At 36.0% G+C, this 20,957-nt stretch overlaps 1 protein-coding gene across 3 annotated transcripts in view; it reads right to left on the reverse strand.

Annotated features, from left to right (window-relative positions):
- The window catches only part of CTBP1 (C-terminal binding protein 1), a 245,339-nt gene that overhangs the window by 222,372 nt on the left and 2,010 nt on the right, over positions 1 to 20,957 (reverse strand). Inside the window, exon 1 of one of the 3 annotated variants that reach the window (XM_050896636.1) lies at positions 17,590 to 17,636. The exons of 1 other annotated variant lie outside the window; for it this stretch is intronic. The gene's annotated coding sequence lies outside the window, so the exon portion shown is untranslated. Of the gene's footprint in view, positions 1 to 17,589; positions 17,637 to 20,957 lie in introns of those variants that run through there. One more of the 3 variants, XM_050896634.1, reaches the window with a different exon arrangement.

Below are 20,957 nucleotides of genomic sequence, written 5' to 3' on the forward strand. Positions count from 1 at the left end.
CCTTCTACATACCAGACTGCTGGACTTCCACAGATAGTCTGCACAGAAATGAAGCACAAACAAGAAATTACACCTCCCACGCACTGAATAAGGCAGCAATCCTGTTGACAACAGAATATATAGATAAATAATAAAAGATGTCATCATAGTGAACAGCTGATCCAATTTATTTTATCAGAATTCTAACATTTACCAAGTTCTGAGTGTTTTACTTTGGAAACTTCGTAACTTACTTTAATACGTACTACGTATCCACCAAGCCCCCCAGCACCGTTTTTTAAAATGAAGGAATAAAACTTCTGTCATGGAATATTACTGACAGTGCAAAGTTTCATATTTGCCATAGTAGCTATGCCACATGGACAGTGACAACTTCAGACTGAGACTACAAAACAAACAGATATAAATTGTCTCTGGGCAACAAGACCAGGCCTTAGGGCTTCACTCCATAAATACCCTCAGCTATGCTGATGCAACTGTTCGCAGGAATGCATGGTGGAACACACAACACTGAAATGTTGGGGTATGGGTTGGTTTTTTTTTTTAATTTAAAAAAAAACAACAAAACACCCCCTCAAAAACAACCACCTTTCAAGCACAGTTTACTTCATTAATACAGTTTATACAGCTGAAAGGAATTAGACTTCAGTGGAGGATAGGGGAGGAAGGAACATCAAATTGTATTTTCACATATGAAACATCAGAACAGTGTTTCATTAGTCCTGCCACCGTGTATTTCTTTTCCCCTGGTCTCGATTCAACATGTGACCTTCTCATTGGAAATGGGAAGGGTTAAGTAACTGAAAGACTCAATAGTCCAAATATTATTGTTATTTTCAACTCCTTTGTTCTTATTTTGACAGTGATGTTATTTTAATGGACTACAGGTTCACGTCTTTACTGACTTTTTGAGGTTTGTATTTGCATGCAGTGCTTTTTTCAGGTTTTCATCAAAATACTTGTGCTTGGGGCAAATTCCAATAAACTAATAACCAGATACAATTCCAAAAGCAATCATCCCAAATTTCTGACAAGCATTGGAAAGTCTGAACAACTCTCCTCCTTTTTCTATCATTCCTCAGTTGCAGGTACACTTCATTCTCCTTACCCCCTTCTGAGATGGAGAAATACTTTCTCCATGGAATTCTTGAGATATTTCTAATTCCACATGCATTTTCATTTTAATGCCAATTTTTAAGTTGCCTTTTTTTTTTAATTTTTCCTTTTATTTTTTTCCTTGCAGCATCCCATACTAGTATAAAATTAACACTTGGTTAATATGTTTATGATGGATTTGTTAGTCACAAACTGCTTGTTCCAACAACATTATAGATGACATCAATGACCAGTTGCAAAATGTTTTTTTAAATCAAATTAAGGGTTTTTCGCTTACTTGTTTTTTAACAGTAAAATCCCTGACTGAGCTGTATTACAAACAAAAGATGTTTGTTTGAAATACTGGAAAGAATTCTAGTCTTCTGTTTCCATCCCTTTGTTCAACCTTTGGTATGGTAAATTAGATCAGCTCCTATGCTGATGTCTGGCAATCAATAAAGAGTATTCAAGTCTACACAATTTTTTGGCAGTTTGTCACTTTACTGGCTGTAACTAAAATAACAAGCAATCAAATAGTAATCTAAGTATTGTAAATACTGAAACACACAACTTGTTAGCCAGCTTTTTACAGACCTAAACATCCAAATGCTTTTCATACACTTTAGGTACTTCCAGAAAGCAGCAAGCGTATCGCAAAGTTTCACAAGTTGGTTTATTCTACCTTTCACTCCTAGTTGTGCTCAGTTGACTCTAACCATCTCTCCTACTAGTCAGCAATGAAAGATCAATTCTCGTTCTTCAGAGCTCCTACAATTCTATTTCCCAGAAGATTAAAAAAGCATGAAAATATTTGACATTTTAGAATATTTGAGTTTTGTTTTCTAAATTCCTTTTTAGCAAAAAATGTATAATCCTCATATAAAAGTGTTACCATTCTAAATATTTCAGAGTGAGAGAAAAGTTCAAAACAAATAAAAGCATTCTCTGAGATTCCTCCTTTCCCCTCCTCTTTAAAAACAACTAATTCTTAATGCTGCTTAGTGTCAAATACTTACATACTGCAAATGCTTAAACTACAAAAGGTTCTGGTATACTAAAGTACTCTTTATTTATTCAAAAAAATGAAAAGATATTTATTAAAATATATGTTCAAACTTGAATTTAAAGCACTTGGGAATTAGACAAATTTTAATCACAGAAAGGAAAACTTAATAAACTTTTCTGAGACTCAGCATACTTGGTCCTGCAATTTCCCTGTAGCAATGTACACACCGAGAATGAAAAACAAGGAATGTAAATTTATGAGTAATTCTAGTAATACAATGAGATACTCATTATTTTAAATTACAACATGCAAGAACATTTACAAAACAGTCTGCAAATTCTCTTTTCCAGCTTCTCCAGAATAGGAGTGAAACAATATAAGCTATTATTTAAGATTTAGTTACTACATAGATATATTCTTGGTTCATTTTTAATATACTAAAGAGGTTCAGCTGCAACACAAAAAGTAACAAAAAAGACAAAGTGAACAACAAAGTAATACCACCTACATATTATTTTGGTTATTTCATATCAATTCTTTCTACAGGGGAGATTTTCAGAAATCATTCTGATAGCCTAACATGATTTATTCGGGGCCAAACTACTTCAAAAGTAGCACAAGAATTTCTGCATATCATTTCTTTGTGTTTTATTTACCTATTTTGTTTTCTAGCTAATGTTAATGAACATCACAAATTTACTATTACAACACAGAGCCATTGTCTGGAACAAGCCAGAAAGGAATGCAAAATATAGCATAGTGGACTTAATGGGAACTCAATTTTCAAGCAACAGTACCACTTAGATCGATCTAGAGAATAGTCTGTAATAATGAGCGAGATCAACACAACACACTAGTCCTCAACAGCATACAAGATAAAAAGCCCAGATTCATTTCTGAACTTGAACAGACTGCTAAGAAAGCCCGCGTGATTCTAGGGGAAGATACCAGATATTCTACTGATTTATCTTTAAAATTTCTTGGATAAGTGGTTCCACCTGTTTGGATATCTAGAAACATGCTTTTTTCTATGGAAATTTCAAAGCGGTGGCGGGGGGGAGAGAGACCTTAGAAGCTTCAGTAGCTTCTGTGGGCATAAATCAGTTTTAATTTAGGAACAACCAAACGAATCCCAGTCCCTGCCATGCTAACATAGCACATTCCACATAGCCTTGCTTTCGATTTCAGAACCACATGAAGTACTGCCATGTTTCCATGGGCTATTTTGGCAACAGAAAGCAGACAGTTCTTCAAATTATCCAAAAGGAAGTTTTCAAGAATTTGACCCTGAGAAAGAGGCAGACAAAAAGAACCAGGTTTGAGAGTACAAAAAATTTTTCATTCCTATGGTAAAACTTAAGAATTTAGCTGCCAATCAGCCATTGAAAACAGTCTGGGAAATAGTCTTATTAAACCTTTGGATTAATGAACAGTTCAAATTGCACAGTCTAAACAACATTTAAGTATTTCCACATCAAAAGTTTGATTTTTTTTAAAATAGCAAGTGAATGCATTTCCATCCAGACACTTTTGAAGCAAATCTGCTGTAAAAAAAGAAAGAAGGTCCTTTGAGTACAAATTTGCAGTAGATAAACCTTAAATAAAAAAAAAATACAGTCATTAGTGGGTGCCTGCTTTAATTAAAAGTTCATTTGACCAATTTCATCAGAGTATTTCTGCAGGTGGGCCTCTCAAGATCCAACTTAATTAGATCTCAAAAACCACTCACTCAGGCCATGAAGAATAAAAGAAAAGTTACTGTTTCTCCAGCATAACTTTGGGTCTTCTGTCCAGACACACCATGAGATAACCCCCACCCCCCCAAAATAATCCATCAGCCCTAAAATTGTAGACAGAATTGTCCTTACAGACTAACAACAGATAAATCTAATCATCAAATTTTTGGGCACTGGTTTCAGGTGGAACAGTAAATACAGTCATTCTCCTCAAGAGTCTCATTTGGTTTACTAAGCGTGACTAAGACTATGCTGGGAGGACACTAAGATTTTCTCATCAAATTTCTCATCTTTGGGGGGATGGGAGGGGAGAAATAAAAAAAAAAACAAACCAAGGGACTCTCAAACACTTCCAGAAGTGCACATTGTGAAAGGGTACAAACAGCGAGAGTGGAACCTGGTCCACACACCTGAATTCCCACCCACCTCTCCTGGAGATTCAGCCGTCTAAATCAGTGCATGTGGCCAAACGAGAAGGTATGCAAATGCTGAGCTTTCATTGCGTAAGTGGTAATTGCACAATTACATAACAGTAGGTCAACAGCTTTGAAAATTAAGAAGAAAATTCTTTAAAAACTCCACTTTCAGAGAAAACAACTTTATTCATGTGGAAGCATGAACATAATGAACTCCCAAATGCTTTAGCAATATAGTCATGAATAAACTCATGAGGGCTGAATAAGCATTTACACAAATGCACTTAGAGAGTTCATAAAATAGCAGGCCACACCAGATTAAAAAACCCACAGGATGAAAATGCTCCAGAGCTGTGTCTCATATCTTTAAAGCCAAATTGCAGAATAGGAAAAGCTGGCACGTTCTGAAGAGAGATTTTTCAAAAGCGACGAAAAACGAAACACAGATCACACCAACTCATTGACTGGCACTCCTAAACAGCTGCATACTAATGTCCTTGCATACATTAGAAAGTATTAAAGAGCACTTTGAAATGAACAAACAACTTGAATCTTGGCAAACTAACTGATAGCATATAGTACTTATAGCTTCATACTGGAAAGTAGTTAAACATGCTAGTTATTGCTGACAGTTAACTGCCCAAGAATACATATGCCAAACAAACAAACAACAAAAAAATGTTGACTTGAAGTTACATCCCTTTCATTAAAAACCACAATTAAAAAAAAAGTGAGAGGTAGTGAAACTTTTCATGGTTGTCCTATTCTATTCTTAGGTTCAGAGAAAAAGAAACTGGAAGAGAGCTCAAAAGGTCATCTGGCCTGCTCCTTTCCCAAGCCCGGATCATCTATACTTCTCTCATTCCTGACAGAAGTTGTCTAAACTGGAGCTTAAGGTCTCAGATAACAGAGACTGTGTAGGATTTCCAGGCAGCTGATCCTAGAGTTTCTGTATCATTATGCTTAAAAAAAAATCTGTTGGTTTGATTTTAATAAAGTTCAACCTGCCTGACTCTCTCTTGCTGTGATCTAAGTTCATTATTTCTTGTACTCTCCACCATGACTCTACAAAAACTTCTGGCACATCTGAAAGCTGTTACGTCTACCCTTAGTAACCTTCTCTTCAGATTAAACTCTAATTAGTCCTTTTATTCCCCCTTCCAAGTCAGGTTTTCCAAGACTTAGGTCTACAGAACAATTTAATACAATTTAATTTAAAATTTAATAAAATTTAATACAATTTTGTATCTTGCGATTTGCAATGAAATCCAGAGTAAAGTGGAGTACCATGACACCAAAAATAAAATCTTGAAAGAATCCTAGAGCAACCCCACACCAAACAAACATTTTAAAAAGCAGAATACGAGAGATTAAAGGATTTCTTTGGTCTCAATATTTTAGCCAACCTCAACATCATCATAGGTGAAATAATACATCACAATTTTATCAGTAACTTTCACTGATAAAATCATGAGCAAAGTGACAAGCCAGATGCTTTTTCTCATACAACTATCACACTGGCAAGCACCTTCTTACTTTCATTGCTCCCCTTCCCTTATCCTAAAGTATTCATATTGATGGAAAACAAATAACTATGAACAGTTTGTCAAAAGTGACCAACCACCTATACTGCTTCATTTCCACAATTCATGCCTGGTGCGGAGCTCACACATCCCTCTCAATAGCCATATTAGTCTATCTCACTTCACAGAAAGACATTTCTTCAATTACAGATTAATTTCCTTCATTTTGTCTCAATATTAAACACACTATATTACAAAAACACCTGACCCAAATAAAAGCCGAAAGCAGCTGTTATTTTTTAAGATAATTCTTCCAGTAATCCATCATACAGAAATAGAAAAAGCTACAAAGTTTCTTTAAAGCAAAAGTGAAAACTTTTCTTGTGGATAATTTCCAAACTCTAGGTCATCAAAACTGAAAATCTGGTCTCTAAATAATAGGTCTAATTATTGCCTGTTCTAGCTGAGAAAAGGACTTTGTCAGCCAGACTTTCATTAAAAAAACCTTGCTTTAACACCTCAGTTGATTTCTCACCAATATTCAGCCCTGTATTTTTGGACACTAACAGGCAGTACCAGAAAACACATCAGAAGGTAAAGTGCACAAGTTATTTCTGGTTGTTTTTAAAAAAAAAAAAAAAAAGAATCGTAAAAGCATTATCTTAATTTCATCCTAGTGATCGCTTAGCCATACCGTGACTTACAACACAACATTTCTAGATCACCGAGATTATCCCCTACTGATTCCAATGGAAGTACAAGGAAGAAACAATGTTCAGCTTTAAGAGGAATGAGCCATTACAGTACTGGTGATACGTTTTAATACCAAACAGATGTGAACAATGTTTTATATTGCTTGGCAGTGTTTTACTGTGCTGTAAAGCTGACTAAGACATAAGACAGAGGTGGCAGTTACTGCCTTACCTTTCAGGTCTACATCACCTTTGTAGTTCATCAACTATAATCCAAATCCATTAAAACCATAGAAAACTATACAGAAAGCTAGAAACACCATATAAATGTGACTATCAAGTTAACCTATGATTTGATCAGCATCAGATACAACAATAGTTTTATACGACAAACTGAATCCAGAACAAAAAACTTCTATGTCATCTTTAAATCACACATTTTCTTACTGCTATCTTGAAGTACGGAGATCTATACCTCATAAAAGCAGCAACCACTTCAGCCAGGAGCTCCAAGCCCTTTCTGGGCTATCAAAGTCTTGTTTTAACACAAACTTTTGGAACATCTGAGGGTTCATCTGATTTTTTTCAGTGACCAAAGAAGAATCTAAGGATCTCCAGCATCAATTCCTCCCCAAAAAGCATTTTTCCCCACAGAAGCGTACATCTGTCTAAAGTGCATGTCCACAATCAACCATCCTCCTAAATTTGATCTGGAATTAGAACTAAATGTAATGGTTGTTTCAATGTTATACAATCAAGTATGAACCTCATCCTCCAAAACCAGGTGGGTGAGGGAACAAATTCCCTTTCTCCTCCTCCTGTTTCAGAGCTCACTCAAACACTTAAAGCAAAAAGTTGCGTTGCTTAATAATATGGATATCATAGCATAATTCTTAACACAACCCACATAGATGCAATGACCCACAATGAAGAGGGTCTCCATTTGAAACATAGAGAATTGAAAACTGACAGCATCCCTTTTTTGGTTATTCTGCTTTTACATGTGAAGTATATTATGGGGTTAACAAAGTTGACTAAGTTCAGTCTTCTTTCTATCCTATCCCCTCTCCTCTCCTCCCCCTGCCCACCCCGCTAAATGTTTGGGTCAACACCGAAGTTTTTCTTCATCACCAAATTGTGAGACACCTGTCATAACATCTCATATTAAGCACGACTGTGTCCAAAATGCTTTATTACATTATTGCTCTTACAACACATACATCTCCAAACAATCTATATCATGAAGTCTTTCTTTATAAGCCTGTGTTTAGAAAGCAAAAATAAGCAAATGCAAATGATTAGTAGTTTATTTCAAATCTTCTTGCAATAGTAAATCCCCAGTCAAAAAGAACAATAAAAGGGAATCATACTTAGTTTGACAAAACAGCAGCCACAAAAATAAGGTGGCACTTTCACACTCCCTCCTACTCTAATCCAAGTAACTCTATCATATCCTCCCCAGATAAGGGACTTCCAAATATCAAAGAACCATCACTAACTAGAGAAAAGTAATGCAAAGAATGAATAGGGAAGACTTCTCACTGGGGAGGACATGTTGCACCAACTCTCGCTATTTGAATGCATAATTGTATTTCCAGGCTCAGACAGTGAATTTTCTGCTCTGCTTAAATAGGTATTAGGTCTTGGCAAGCAATCCATCCTCACACCACATGGAAGGGAGAAGACGAAGACTATAAAGTTTAGAGCTCTAGCACTAAAAGCAGTTGGTGAAAAGATGCCAGATGTTTTCTTTAGAGAAGAGGAAGGATCATATAGAACATCAGGTGACTACACAACTTGCTATAAGACACTTTTTGCTCTGAAGGAGCAGTAAGCTCCATTGAAACATTGCTCTCTAAGCCTCTACAGGGCACACAGACATTGACGAGGCTGAACCTTCTTCCTTACCAGTATGACAAAAAGAAAGGTAGATATTTTTGAGACTACAGCCTTCATCATCTTACCTGCACTCTCTCTTTTAGTCCATCAGAGCCCATGAAAGACAGCCTCTCACTACCAATCAGCTCAGCATATCCACTGCACGTTTGCTGTACTTCCAAGCAAGTGTTGCTATAGTTCATCTGCACCACACATCAGGCTTGCAGAGAACTTTCCGTTAATTGTCACAGTTACTTAACTACTGCTTGTGTGAATCCATCTTCTGTTTTCTGTTTCATATTCTGACAGACTCTTCAGGGATACACTTTTTTTTTTCAGATTGACATAGTGTCCAACAGAACAGAAAACTGGTCTATAACTACGTTGAATAAGGCACTATAACCAGGCTAAATATATATTCTGGATAGATGAATCCCACACAGGATTTACCACACATTTCTGAAAACAGAAAACTCTCAAGACCCTTTTTGGATTGTACCAGGATCTCTGAAAACTCAAAAAATGGAAGCTTTTGGCCTGTCAATACAAATTCCAGATTCTTGTTGGATCTGGGTTTTGCAATTGGCAATATGACAAATTCTTTTCCCACACAAGAACTGTAGCAGAAATTCCCTCTGATGCTTACTTAGCATAACCTTCCTAATTACTCAAGAGTCAATGCTGAAGAGGGAAACCTTCATCACAAAGTCTGCTCTGGGACATGCGACTGCCAATTGCCATGGCATGTTTGTCTTTGACAATGTAAAATATTTTTGGTTGAATGTACTGTTATTTATTTTGGTAGCAAGACTAAAGAGGGACAGGATGTTTGTTTATTCTGCTGACAAGCTGCACCCATAAAGCTTAAGGGTTACACCGCATTTGACACGAAAATATTGCTGGAAACCACCTTCTTTGATACATCACTTTATTTGTCAAAACCCCATATATTACTCATTTTGTATATATACCAGTTTCATTACTCATAATGGTTTTATGAAAGAACTATATTCTTCCTTAGAGAATCAGCACACACATAATAAAAGACAATTTCTTTGTTACTATATAGTGATAGTTAATGTGCCAATATTTTATTTCATTTAAAATTTAAACTGAATTTAGTTTTAATTTAATCTCCAGTTAACTATCCTATCCAGAGGTATGTATCCAGATGTTGAACAACTAACAAAAATGGAATGCTGAATTATAATCTAGTGCCTTATCCTACTCTTTTTATGAGATTTATTTTTATTGTCAGTCTTGACATCAATGTGAACACCAATTTGAAAAAATACTGAATCAGGCTGCAAACTGTGTAAAACTTTCACAGCAGTGAAACTAAATAATGTGGCCATTAGTATAAAGAGAAATGGATTATTTTGACAACTAGCTGGGCATAACACTTCCTAAATTAAAATTTTACTGCAATCCCAAACTGATGAAATACGTAACATTTTTGCTATCAAAGTGCACCAAGTCTAAGCCAGAACTCTAAAAATACCTCTTAAAAAATCATATTAAAATTATCTGATCTTTATAATACCTATTGATTACATCATGCCTTTCATTTCAAGGCTCTAAAGCACATGCAAAGACTGCTAATAGCAAAAAAGCTAATTTAAGAGAAAAACACATCACAAGACAGGTCCCTTACTGTAGGCTAACTTCTCAAGATGATAGGACAAATTAATATCTGCACTGCATATTTTTAGCCACTTTGCAGTTAATAGGCTGCTTTATATGTTTTTATTGCATATTCAATGATTACTATTTGCAACGATAGTGACTGTCATTTTTAATCAGCATTGGGTAACAGCCTACTAACATAAAAGACTTTCCATACTTACAATAAATAACTGTTGGCTCAAAAAAAGCCTTCATAGCAACTTTAGGTATACATTGGCTTCATGGACTTCAACACATACGCACAATAACTTCTTCCAGAACTACACAAACCTGATTACTGCCAACTAAGACCAATTTTATACCAATTACGAATTTAGGAAAGAATGCTGAAACTACAGTAGGCATACTCTTAGAAATTAATGCTTGCACCTCTAAAAAAGCCCCCTGTGAACCCATTAACAAAGATTGTAAATGGTAACATGTTTTAGTAATTAAAGTTTAAAGCCAAATGATGAAATTAGGACAACACCTTTCAGGATACAAAGTTATCCCAGTCTGAATGTTACAGTTAAGACTCTGCGCAAAACCCCTCACTTTTTATATCACAAAGCTATTAAATATATCATGAAGGAGAGGTACTCTAAGGAAGAGTTGAAAAATTGACACTGGATATTAAACAAGTTACTGGTTCCATGTCCAGATCATTTCTTCCCAAACATTAATTTCTAATTATGACATTGTCAGAATTCACAGTAAATAACATTATGGAAATGGCCACCACTCAGAGACGTGGCTTCCTGAAAATGACACCAGTCCAACTGTTCACATGACTCCCGAAACATACAGCAGAAATACATAGCATGGTGCTCTGCACACTTCAACCTTGCCTTTCAAGTGTCAGAATGTCATTTGCTCTTCCCAAAATACTAGAAAAGATTTTGGACTCTACCCTCAATGATATAACTTGAGGATCTCCAGCTGACAATACTCTGATTCATCAATATTATGAAGATGGAAAAATGCCTACAAAATCAAAGCACTGGGATAGAAAATACTTGACAAAAAGTTGTTTCTTGAGACAGAAGCAAACAAACACACTGAGGAACTTCAAGGCTGTACTCATAATTTTCATTAGAACATGCTGCCCATATGCTAGGAGAAGGGTCACTTTAGCGTTTTATCCTATATACCTCTATACCTAGAAAACACTCACATCTTCAGGCTTGCTAACAGACTATCCGTTTCTCCCAAGACGGATCTGGACAATCACAATCTATGAAGCACCTCAAGACTAGACTGCTGTGCCTTTCCTTACCTAATTCAGACATTGCTCCATCTAGAAACACATCCAAAGGAACAGAAAATTTTATTGGTGTTTCTGGGAAACTTGTGACTAGCAGGCAAAGCTATCACCAATGGACCCTAAATCAGAAAAAAAAAAAATTATATATGCACATTTAGAACACACTACTGCAAGGTAAAACACTATCAACCAACCATAATCACTGAAAACATCAATGAGAAACACAGGTAAAGATGTAAATACAGAACAAAATAGCTTAAAATCAAATGCAAGCATCCAAAATTTAGAATGACATTAAAGAGTGCTTAAAATATCTCTCATACTTAACTATGTTACTAATTTTGCTGTACAATGCTAATTAGAAACTTGAAACTATCTATTCTTACAACCTGTGCACTCTACTGCTAACTTCTTATCCTCTATAGGTTTATATTGCTTCCCCCCAGTCACAGCAGGAGCAGGCAATCTTTTCCATACAAGTTTTTAGCCCTTCCACAGGTTAAGTCCTCCCTTAACTGGGCGGGCAGAGATGCTCAAGTTAAAAGCAATGTGACCTAGATTTAATTAAGTCTTATTCAAAATAAGTATCAAGAAGGTCCAGAAACCTTGATACACAATCAAGATGCAAGTGTGTTTATTTTGGTATAGCCACGTCAGGATCAGAAAAGTTAAATTTTGAATTGCTCCTACAGGGATGAATACATCACCTTGTTTTTGACATCTTCACCGGTATAACAATGTAGGATTGAAAGTAATACAGTATATCTTAAATAGATTAAAGGATTTTATCTGCTTAACTTTTATGGTGCAATGACTCTACCACAATCTTTACTTTCTTCAAGCTGACTTCCCAGGAGGTAAAAATCTGCAAGATCAATTTCCTGTTTTCATTCCTGAGTAGAATGGGAAATGGCAATTTTTTCTCCAGAGAATCTTTCCCAGATACTTTGACCCTAAAAGTAAACAGGATCTTTTCTTTAATTTCTGTGCCAGCATTTGGGGAAACACATCAACCTGTGCACAGCAACATAAGTGTAACAGATCTCTTCGACTGTGTCTCACAGTCTGAACTCCACTGGTCACCTTCTCTCTCAACTCACATTGAAGGATATCATGGACTTTGTTTTTCGTATCTATTTGTACCAGAGGGCCTGAGGAATGATATACTAACTGCATTAGACCAAATTCACATCGCTTACACAGAAAAGTCAGAATGACTATGACACTGATATCGCTCCTTCACTGCAGAAATGGAGGGTGAAAGAAGAGTGGATGTTCAAAAAAGATATTACGCTTAAAAGTACTTAGAATAATATATTCTTTAACTATTAACTTCTATCTCTACTCATCTGTCACAGTGCAGCATAAACAAAGTACCAAAAAAGAAGAGGGCGTACACATACATTTTACAATTTAAGAGGAGATATAAGAAAATGTCATGCCATACTCTTTCGGAAGGCATATCAGGAAGCAATGCAGGGAAATGATGAAAGATCTACAAAAAAGGGCATGCAAAAGCTTTCAAACCATCATTATTTCCTTGCAAAACTCAGGGAAGATATTCCAATTTGCACAGGCATTACCAGTTCACACCATTCTCACTGGTTAACTTTCCTTTACAAAACCCAAGCACAGTTATCTGAGAAAGGCAGAGAAATACATTAACAGCATAGCATAAGTTATAATGATTTCCACAGAAACCCCACCTAATCTTTACTGTTCTAAAGGGAAATTGTCACATAGTTGATGCTCTAAAATTTACCAAGCTAACAAATTACATAATTTACTAGATAGAGCATGCACTCAGTTTCTTAAAGCCAAAAGGATCCTTCTCCACATATACACACTTCTTACTGAGAAATATAAACAGAAGCTGTTTGGATACAAAAACTTTTATTTATCCTATTATTTATGTGCTAAGACATATTCCAGGCACTGTGTAGACAGAAAATACCATTGTATAAACAAATTTTACAAACTAAGCCATATTAGCTTGTTCTCCAGATGAAGAAAAATATTCCTGTCAAATGGAAAACTGTTGGAGAAACTTGTTTTTAAGATTCTAAAGTTCTTTTTAGAATAAAATCTTGTTCTTTGAGCAACAAAATAAAAGTATATTTTTAAAAGTGTTTGGGGCTGTTTCAACTATATCCAAGAATAGAAAACATCAAATGGCCACTTTCAGTAACAAAATACTGACTCTTGCTATCTACAAAGATAAAGATACAAGTAGATAATTGAAACAGGGTAGCACATGAAGGAAACATCAGTCCTTGGCAAGCCACGAACGATAAGCCTTATTGTGAACTGTGATGAATAACCTGTACAGGCTGACAGTCCACTCTAATTCTTTCTAAACTTTGTTTCACACTTTTTCAGCATTAAGCTATCCCATATACCCTACATTGCACCTGAAACCAATTTACATAGCTTCATACAATGTGCAAATGGAGCAAGAATCATCTCTCAAAGATCTTAGAACACTTAGGACTTTGCATTGCATTGGAGAATTTTCATGGCCACGCACAAAAAGAACAAGATAAATACCGTAAACTTTAATCCTGAAAACCCTTATTCACTTCAGCATACCCAGTGACTTAAGTGAAACTATTCAGCTGTTTGAGATTGAGCACAAACATAGCTGTTTGCACTGGAATTCTCAATCTTGGATTTCTTGGTTTTGCAATCTACAAATTTAATCGAGAAGGCCAAAGGTTCTCCAATACTAATGTAAATAGTCTCACTGGGAAATGGAGGGCTCTTTTTTTCAACATCCTAAGATGCTGCTAAAACTACACTTCTGGCTGAATCCCAACAGAACAGCTGAACAAGTCAATGAACAAGCCACCTTTTGTTCAAAATTTTAAAACAGAGATTGATAATCTGTCAATACTCAATATCAAGGTACTAACCAGCCAGCTGATATTCAGCTACCTAAAAAACTCCTAAATTAGCAACAACTGTCTGGAAATACCTCATCACCGCTATCCCTGAGCTTTCTCCTGGAAACATTTTATTATCAAATCACTAGTGATTTAATTTTTTTAATGCTTTATGATTTTTGATGCAAATATTATGTGAGTATCCACCATCCATTGGTCATGTGTGCTACTGCAAGACAAAATATTGCTGGTCTCGAAATTTCATCAGTAGATATTGAAGTACTTTAAAAAGGAATTACCATTATAGCCCTTCCGTAGATGGAAAACAGAAACAGAAAGGTGAATTGACTTGCCCTAATCCAATAGCAAAGCAAGGAAAACACTATTTGCTCCGATTCCACTATTCCTATCCATTAGGGTGTACAGCATCCTGTGCCTGAAATATCAGGTATATCGCTCTTAAAAACAGTACATCCTAATAAAGGAGGATGATAAAACAATTTCAAAATACATTGAACAATGAAATCAATTGTCATGCATCAATAGCTATATCTGAATTTTGCTCTAGTTTATGGAAGCCTTCTGCTTCAATTTAAAATAGCAATCTTTATATAAATAAAAATTTTCATCTGAAATAATAATCCATCATTAATGTAATAACAATGTACCATTCCATACAAATGTCAACTCCAACAATAGGAAAAAAAGCAAAATATCGTCCACTAACAGCAGCAATGGAATTCCTTTTCCTCCTCTTCCTCCCTATTAGGGCAGAATACAATTAGTGAGTTTTTAATGCTTTTCAAGAAATGACAATTTAAAAACAAAAATCAATAAATTTTGAGTTTATAATTTCTATTGTGAAAATAATTTGTAACAAATGTGAATTACATTGCTGTTGGGTCTATTATTTATCATTTTGCCTGAACACCAAAAGCGTACGCTCCATTCACAGGTTTAACCCCACTGTTGCACCATAGTAGTGAACGCAGTCTCCTGAACAGGTATCTGATAACACACTCTTAGAACACTTGAGAAAGGGAAGTGTGGGATTATGACTCATAAAAAGCTAAAAGTGTTTCCTAGCAAATCCATAAACACCTTAAAACTTTTAACACCAAGTGTCTAGATTATGCTGAACTACTAGTTCCCCTGCGGACTTCTCATAAGACAAGTGTTTTTCAACCATTATGTTGGGCAGGGGGGCAGGGAGGAGGGGAAATTCAAAACGTTTAAATATTTTATTAAAGATGTTTCTAAGACATTGCCAAAACCCCAATACATTTTAACCTCTATTACTAGAAAGCTGAACATACCTCATATCCCCAAGATGTCTCTGCACTGTCACAGTGAATGTACTTTTCACTATTATAGGGAAATGGTCCCTCTATACTGGAAATTAAACCTGACCTCTCCCCTTTCTGTTTCCTAAGTATTCCAAATAGCTAATAACTAATTAGTATCTCTGGTGGTTCTCTCAGAACATGAGTTTTATTCGCAAGCATGACAATCCTTCCCATATCCCTCTGAGTTGATCAGCATAAACTGAAGTTCTTCCCTGAAAAGCTCAGGGTAACGCTGAACCCTCTCAACTCAAGGAAAATCAGGAACATGGTCAAAGTCTCTCTGGCTGCAGTTCAAACTCCCCCAATATTTATCAGCTAGAACACTAAGCTCTGATTTTATTTTCCACTTCATATGACCACCATATTTGAAGTTTAAAAAAAATAAATCCTAAATACATATCATATGCATGCTTAAAAATAGGAATGCCATGCAATCCAAATAAATCAATATTGCTTAATTCTGCAAGAACCTAGAATGAGTTAATTGAGAATATCAGACTTTACCCGATTTTATGCTGTCACTTGGTAATGTAAAAATCTATGCTGGGCTCTGTTTTTGTTTCACTGGAGTAGGAGGATTATTTTAATATGGAGAGGATTGATTTCATTCCTGTATATGCGTGAGCTGCTGTTGATATTCCCAACCAGAAAGATTCCTTTCTAGAATTATCATCAATATATATCACAAGAGTGTTTACTTCCACCCTGCCTCTATTCTAAAAGCCTCCTCAGTGTTAATTCCCAGAGCAAGGCTACAGGTCTCCTGCTCAAAATTTCTCTTTAGATTTTCTAATCCTTTTCTCCTTAATCTCCATTATACAAAAAGAAATCCACATATGCATGGTCTGTGAGAAGCTAAGTAACTTTACCTCTCACCATAGTTACCACATCTGATTTAACCACTGGCTCCGGACATTGAATCATTGTCCTTTAAGATTTCAGATTTTATTTGTGTATGCCTCGATACATTCAACAAGCATAAAATCCTAAAAACAGACTGATTTTAATATCATTAGTAGACAATTACATATCAATTTATGCAACTGTAAGATAACATACCATCCACCTCTGCTATTTCTGTACTGTGTGTGTTGTTTTCCAGGATCTCAGAAGCTAAAATGTTTAAATGTGTTACTATGACTGTTATTAAAAAGATTTTCTGTCTAATTCAATTCTTGGAATGATTCTGAAACAATTTTACATTCAGATTTTCAGTAGTGTGCTCAACTATTCTATTACACTTTTTTGTTTCTCATGGTAATCAATTTTATTTGACTTAACAGAAGCTGTTCAAATATTTAAAGGCACTCCGAGATGGCAGGAGTTTATCTAGGAGCATACATGTTGTGTCACAGCTATTCCTTTCCTTGCTCTTACTCGCCTTTTTTTTTTCCCCCCCCGTTCAAAAACAGTAGCAAACAAATGAGATCTCGACTAGCCACATTGTACCGGGAACGTGCTCACTTCATCTGTTTATGTTGAATATTCAAGTTACAATGGGCACATTTCGAAATTACAAGCTCGGTAGTTAAAACAGATGCTTCTTACGTTCCTTCATATGCACTGTATCCCTTTGCCAGTATCGTCAGGCGCAACGCAAGAACTCAAGTATAAACATCTGCAACACCTCTCTGTTTTGTTAACATTCTTTCACACATTTTCTTGCTAACTCCAAAAAGGCTCAACGGTGTAAAAAACAAAACAACAGTGAAATTGGAAACATCTGCGAGATAGCTACGGAAAACGGAATGAAACATGAATAAACAAAAACATGGCGAAAGTGGCCTGGGGTTGTTACACTGTCAGATCATTTTTCCAAGCCCAACATCAAGGCTTTTGTTACAACCAAAGCGGTCATTTGCATGGAGAACCAACAGGGTTTCTTCTTCTTCAGCGTTTCCCCGATCGTAACACACACTCGCTCTCTCCGATACACACAGAGGCAAACCTCCTCTCTTGCAAACAAACAACACGGCTAAACGCACACATATTCGCAACTACGGAATCTACAGATCGCAAACAACGCTCCGCATACTGAATAGTTTGCTACTAAGACGTAATTTAGGTATAAAAATAACAGACAAACCTTTGGAGCGCTGCCCCAGCCGGAGTTCCTCTCCCTCTCCCTCTGCTCTGCTGTTACTGACAAGATCAGGCTGAGATTAACAAGTCCATGCTACTCTGACAACCTTACTCCTCTGGCTTTTCCACACACGCCGTGGGCTTTAAATAATATCAAACTTTCAGAAAGTTAAAAATGGAATGAATTAAAAGAATGTAAAGCACAATGGCAGGAAAGCAGAAAACACTGCCTGGACAATGATTGCAGCAGCACGCAGGGCACTGCTCTGTAGTTAAGGCTGTGTCAGCACTTTCTAAAGCCCCCCATTTTTCAGGAGGCTGTAACTCAGAAAGCAAAAAAAAAAAAAAAAAATTGCTCATGGCTAAAAAATTGCTTACAGGTAAAGCCCCTCCCCTTTGCATTTTAAAACGTCCATTTAGACCATTCGGAAAGTTTCAGGAGTCTGTGCACTTCAGCAGTAAGTCCCACATGCCATTTTTTATGCAAATACAACCCTCCTTTTTTAAATGAGATTTCACAAGAATTTGATCTACATTGTGAATTTCCCCCCCCCCTTTTTTTTAATAAAAGCAGTTTAATAAATACTTTGACACCTGAAAACCGGTTTCAGTAAACATGGAATAATTGCTAAAGAACTTTTACACGCATACATTGCCTGAAAGGTACCAGATTAGTAACAGAGATATTAAATTGTCTGCTCACACAGCTGATTCCGCACAGACAATGGCCTCTACTGAGGTCTCAACTCTAATCCATTATGGCAACTTTGTAACCTCAATTGCTGAGTGCATCTACATTTTCCCCTGATAAAGAAAGTGTCCTTATAATCATGCTAAAATAAGGAAACAAAGCGTTTGATCTGCAATTACTACTTTACAACGATGCTCTAAACTGTGGCACTTCAGGGCAATCTCTCCTACTGTTGTTAATCCCTGGGTTTTGTTTGTGGGGGCTTTTTTTGTTTGTTTGTTGGGTTTTTACACTCTTGGTAATTTCCTCTCAGATACAGAAATGAAAACACCAACTTCTCCAGCCTATTTACATAACCCAGATACACTAATACACTTTTCAGTTATAAGCTTAAAGTTACAATACCAAAAACCAACTAAACAGTCATATTATTACTTTCTTTTAAAGTAAAAATATGCCCTTAATGTAAAAATTGTGCAATAGCCGAAGTCTGCTGGGCAAGAAAAACAAAGCGCAAGTTTTGCCCCTTTTGACTGATATGGAATAGCCAAGACAACAGGCAGCTCATTTGATCCTTACAAAACTCAGTATTTCAACACTTGTTCATCAAAAGGTGTCCCTCTGCTCTCCATGAATTTCTGACTCCGCAGTACTGTTGCATACATATCATATAAAATCAAGCAGCATCCATTAAAATGGAGCGATCCATCAAAAACGCTCGGTTCCTGTGAATAACTCAGTAAAGCAACAATTTCCCCAGTAGGAATTGACTCGTCCTCATTATCTTCTAAAAGTCATAACACTTACTGAATATCTATCTCAAGGTATCTGATATTAGTACAGGTCATCTCGCCTATCTGTCTTACAGGGACAGCTGCCTGGCATATTTTGAAGACAAGCTGCTTTGATATTAACACCTTATTCTGTCAATGCTGTGCACAGTAGTTGTTAAAAAATACCAAAATTTCTCCCATTATTCAGAAGAAAAAACTAACATAGATTAAAGTTAAGGTTCTAAATATTTCACAAACATCATAACACACCAGAAGAATATAGTGAAGGCTTCTACTTCTCCATGATAAGATGGACAGTACAATCACCACCCATCTGCTCAGGGGAAGAGAGCTCTTCTGGCCAGGGGGGCAACATGTGCTCCTACCTGATCCAACATAGGACTTTATATCACTGGCTTATGCCAGTCTCATCTGCTAAAATGAGAAATGATGGTGACACACATTCACTTCTGCCACCCTGGCATAGAGGTTATAATGTCCACAAAGAGGAAAGAGAAGCAAGTGTAGTAAAATCTCAATCCACAGCAGTTTTCTTTGGCACGGGGAAGCAAAGCGCTAAGGTTTCTGCTTTGCTCCACCAAATAACATACAGAGTATTTATGTTTTTGAAAGACACATAATTTGCATGCAATGCTTAATGGTAGACAGATGTTTTTCTCTAATCATTAATCTGAAGCAAAGCAGAAGACTATTGGAAACACTTTTAAGATACCATCAAATGAGTAAGGTTCTCCTAAAGGTCTGGAGTATTCTGTACACACTGCTTAATTTTAATTGCTAAATCACATTAATAAGACACTAAATGAGGACAAACATTAATAGATTATGATTCAACTGGACAATGCCAAGAAATACAAAATGGAAGCTGATTTTTATTCTTCCTTTTACACCACTAGGGGACAAGGAAAGACAAACAAGATATGATGCACAAACCTTCTTAGCAGATACAAATTTGTATTTCCTATGTAAGAATAAAGCGGTAGAATTTATAAGAACTGTAAATGCAAAGTTGTATTGGTAATTAAACTAAATTTAATTAAATTAAGCCTTGGCTTTATAACTTTATATGGTAGGTTAAGCAGAAGACATTTATTAACTTAATATTAAAGAACAAAGTACAACCTCTGTATATGAATAACCGTACCCAGGAATAACAATAACCATAAATATTTTGTTAAATTCAGCAGGAAACTACAGATTTTAACGAGTTCAAAAGATCATTAGCTTAGTTTTTATCTCCACATTTATCACGTCAACATTTATATTATAAATCAACAGCTGCAACCTAGAGTTGAAAACATGCCAGAAATATGCATAGGTTGTATCAATATTTGCACATGGAGCTTAGAACATAAATTAGTTGACACTCAACACTTAAAGCTTCCTCTCTGAAGTTGCAATATTTAAAGGTTAAAGATTAGACATGCTCCCTCTTGTGTTAAACTAAGAATACACGGAATACATGCTGTTTTCTCTGACATGATGGTTGCTTGGCCATCTGTTCCATTAAGCAAACCCTTTAACTTTGGCTACTAAAGTCTGACAAATCTTCGCCAATAATTCTCTAGTTTAAAGACAGATACAATCCAAGCACATAACCTGTATCCATAGAATATTTGTGTTATATTAAATCAGCTGCTGTATTATCAGAAAGGACCATTAAGACATTACACATAAAAAAAAAATCTGTCGCAAATAAGTGTTTTGGACAAATACATATATGACTTCGTAAACTACACGGAAAGTCACATTTCTGCAGTCCCTACAAGCGTCACAGGCCTAAAGAGTTAAAGTATGCCAAGTTCCAGCTGTTCAGTAACATCAATGATACGGAATATTGAACAGCAAATTTCTTTCTAAATATTAGCTTACAGAATATTTAAGACA

Source organism: Gymnogyps californianus, chromosome 4 (assembly GCF_018139145.2).
Source record: "Gymnogyps californianus isolate 813 chromosome 4, ASM1813914v2, whole genome shotgun sequence".
Taxonomy (NCBI): domain Eukaryota; kingdom Metazoa; phylum Chordata; class Aves; order Accipitriformes; family Cathartidae; genus Gymnogyps; species Gymnogyps californianus.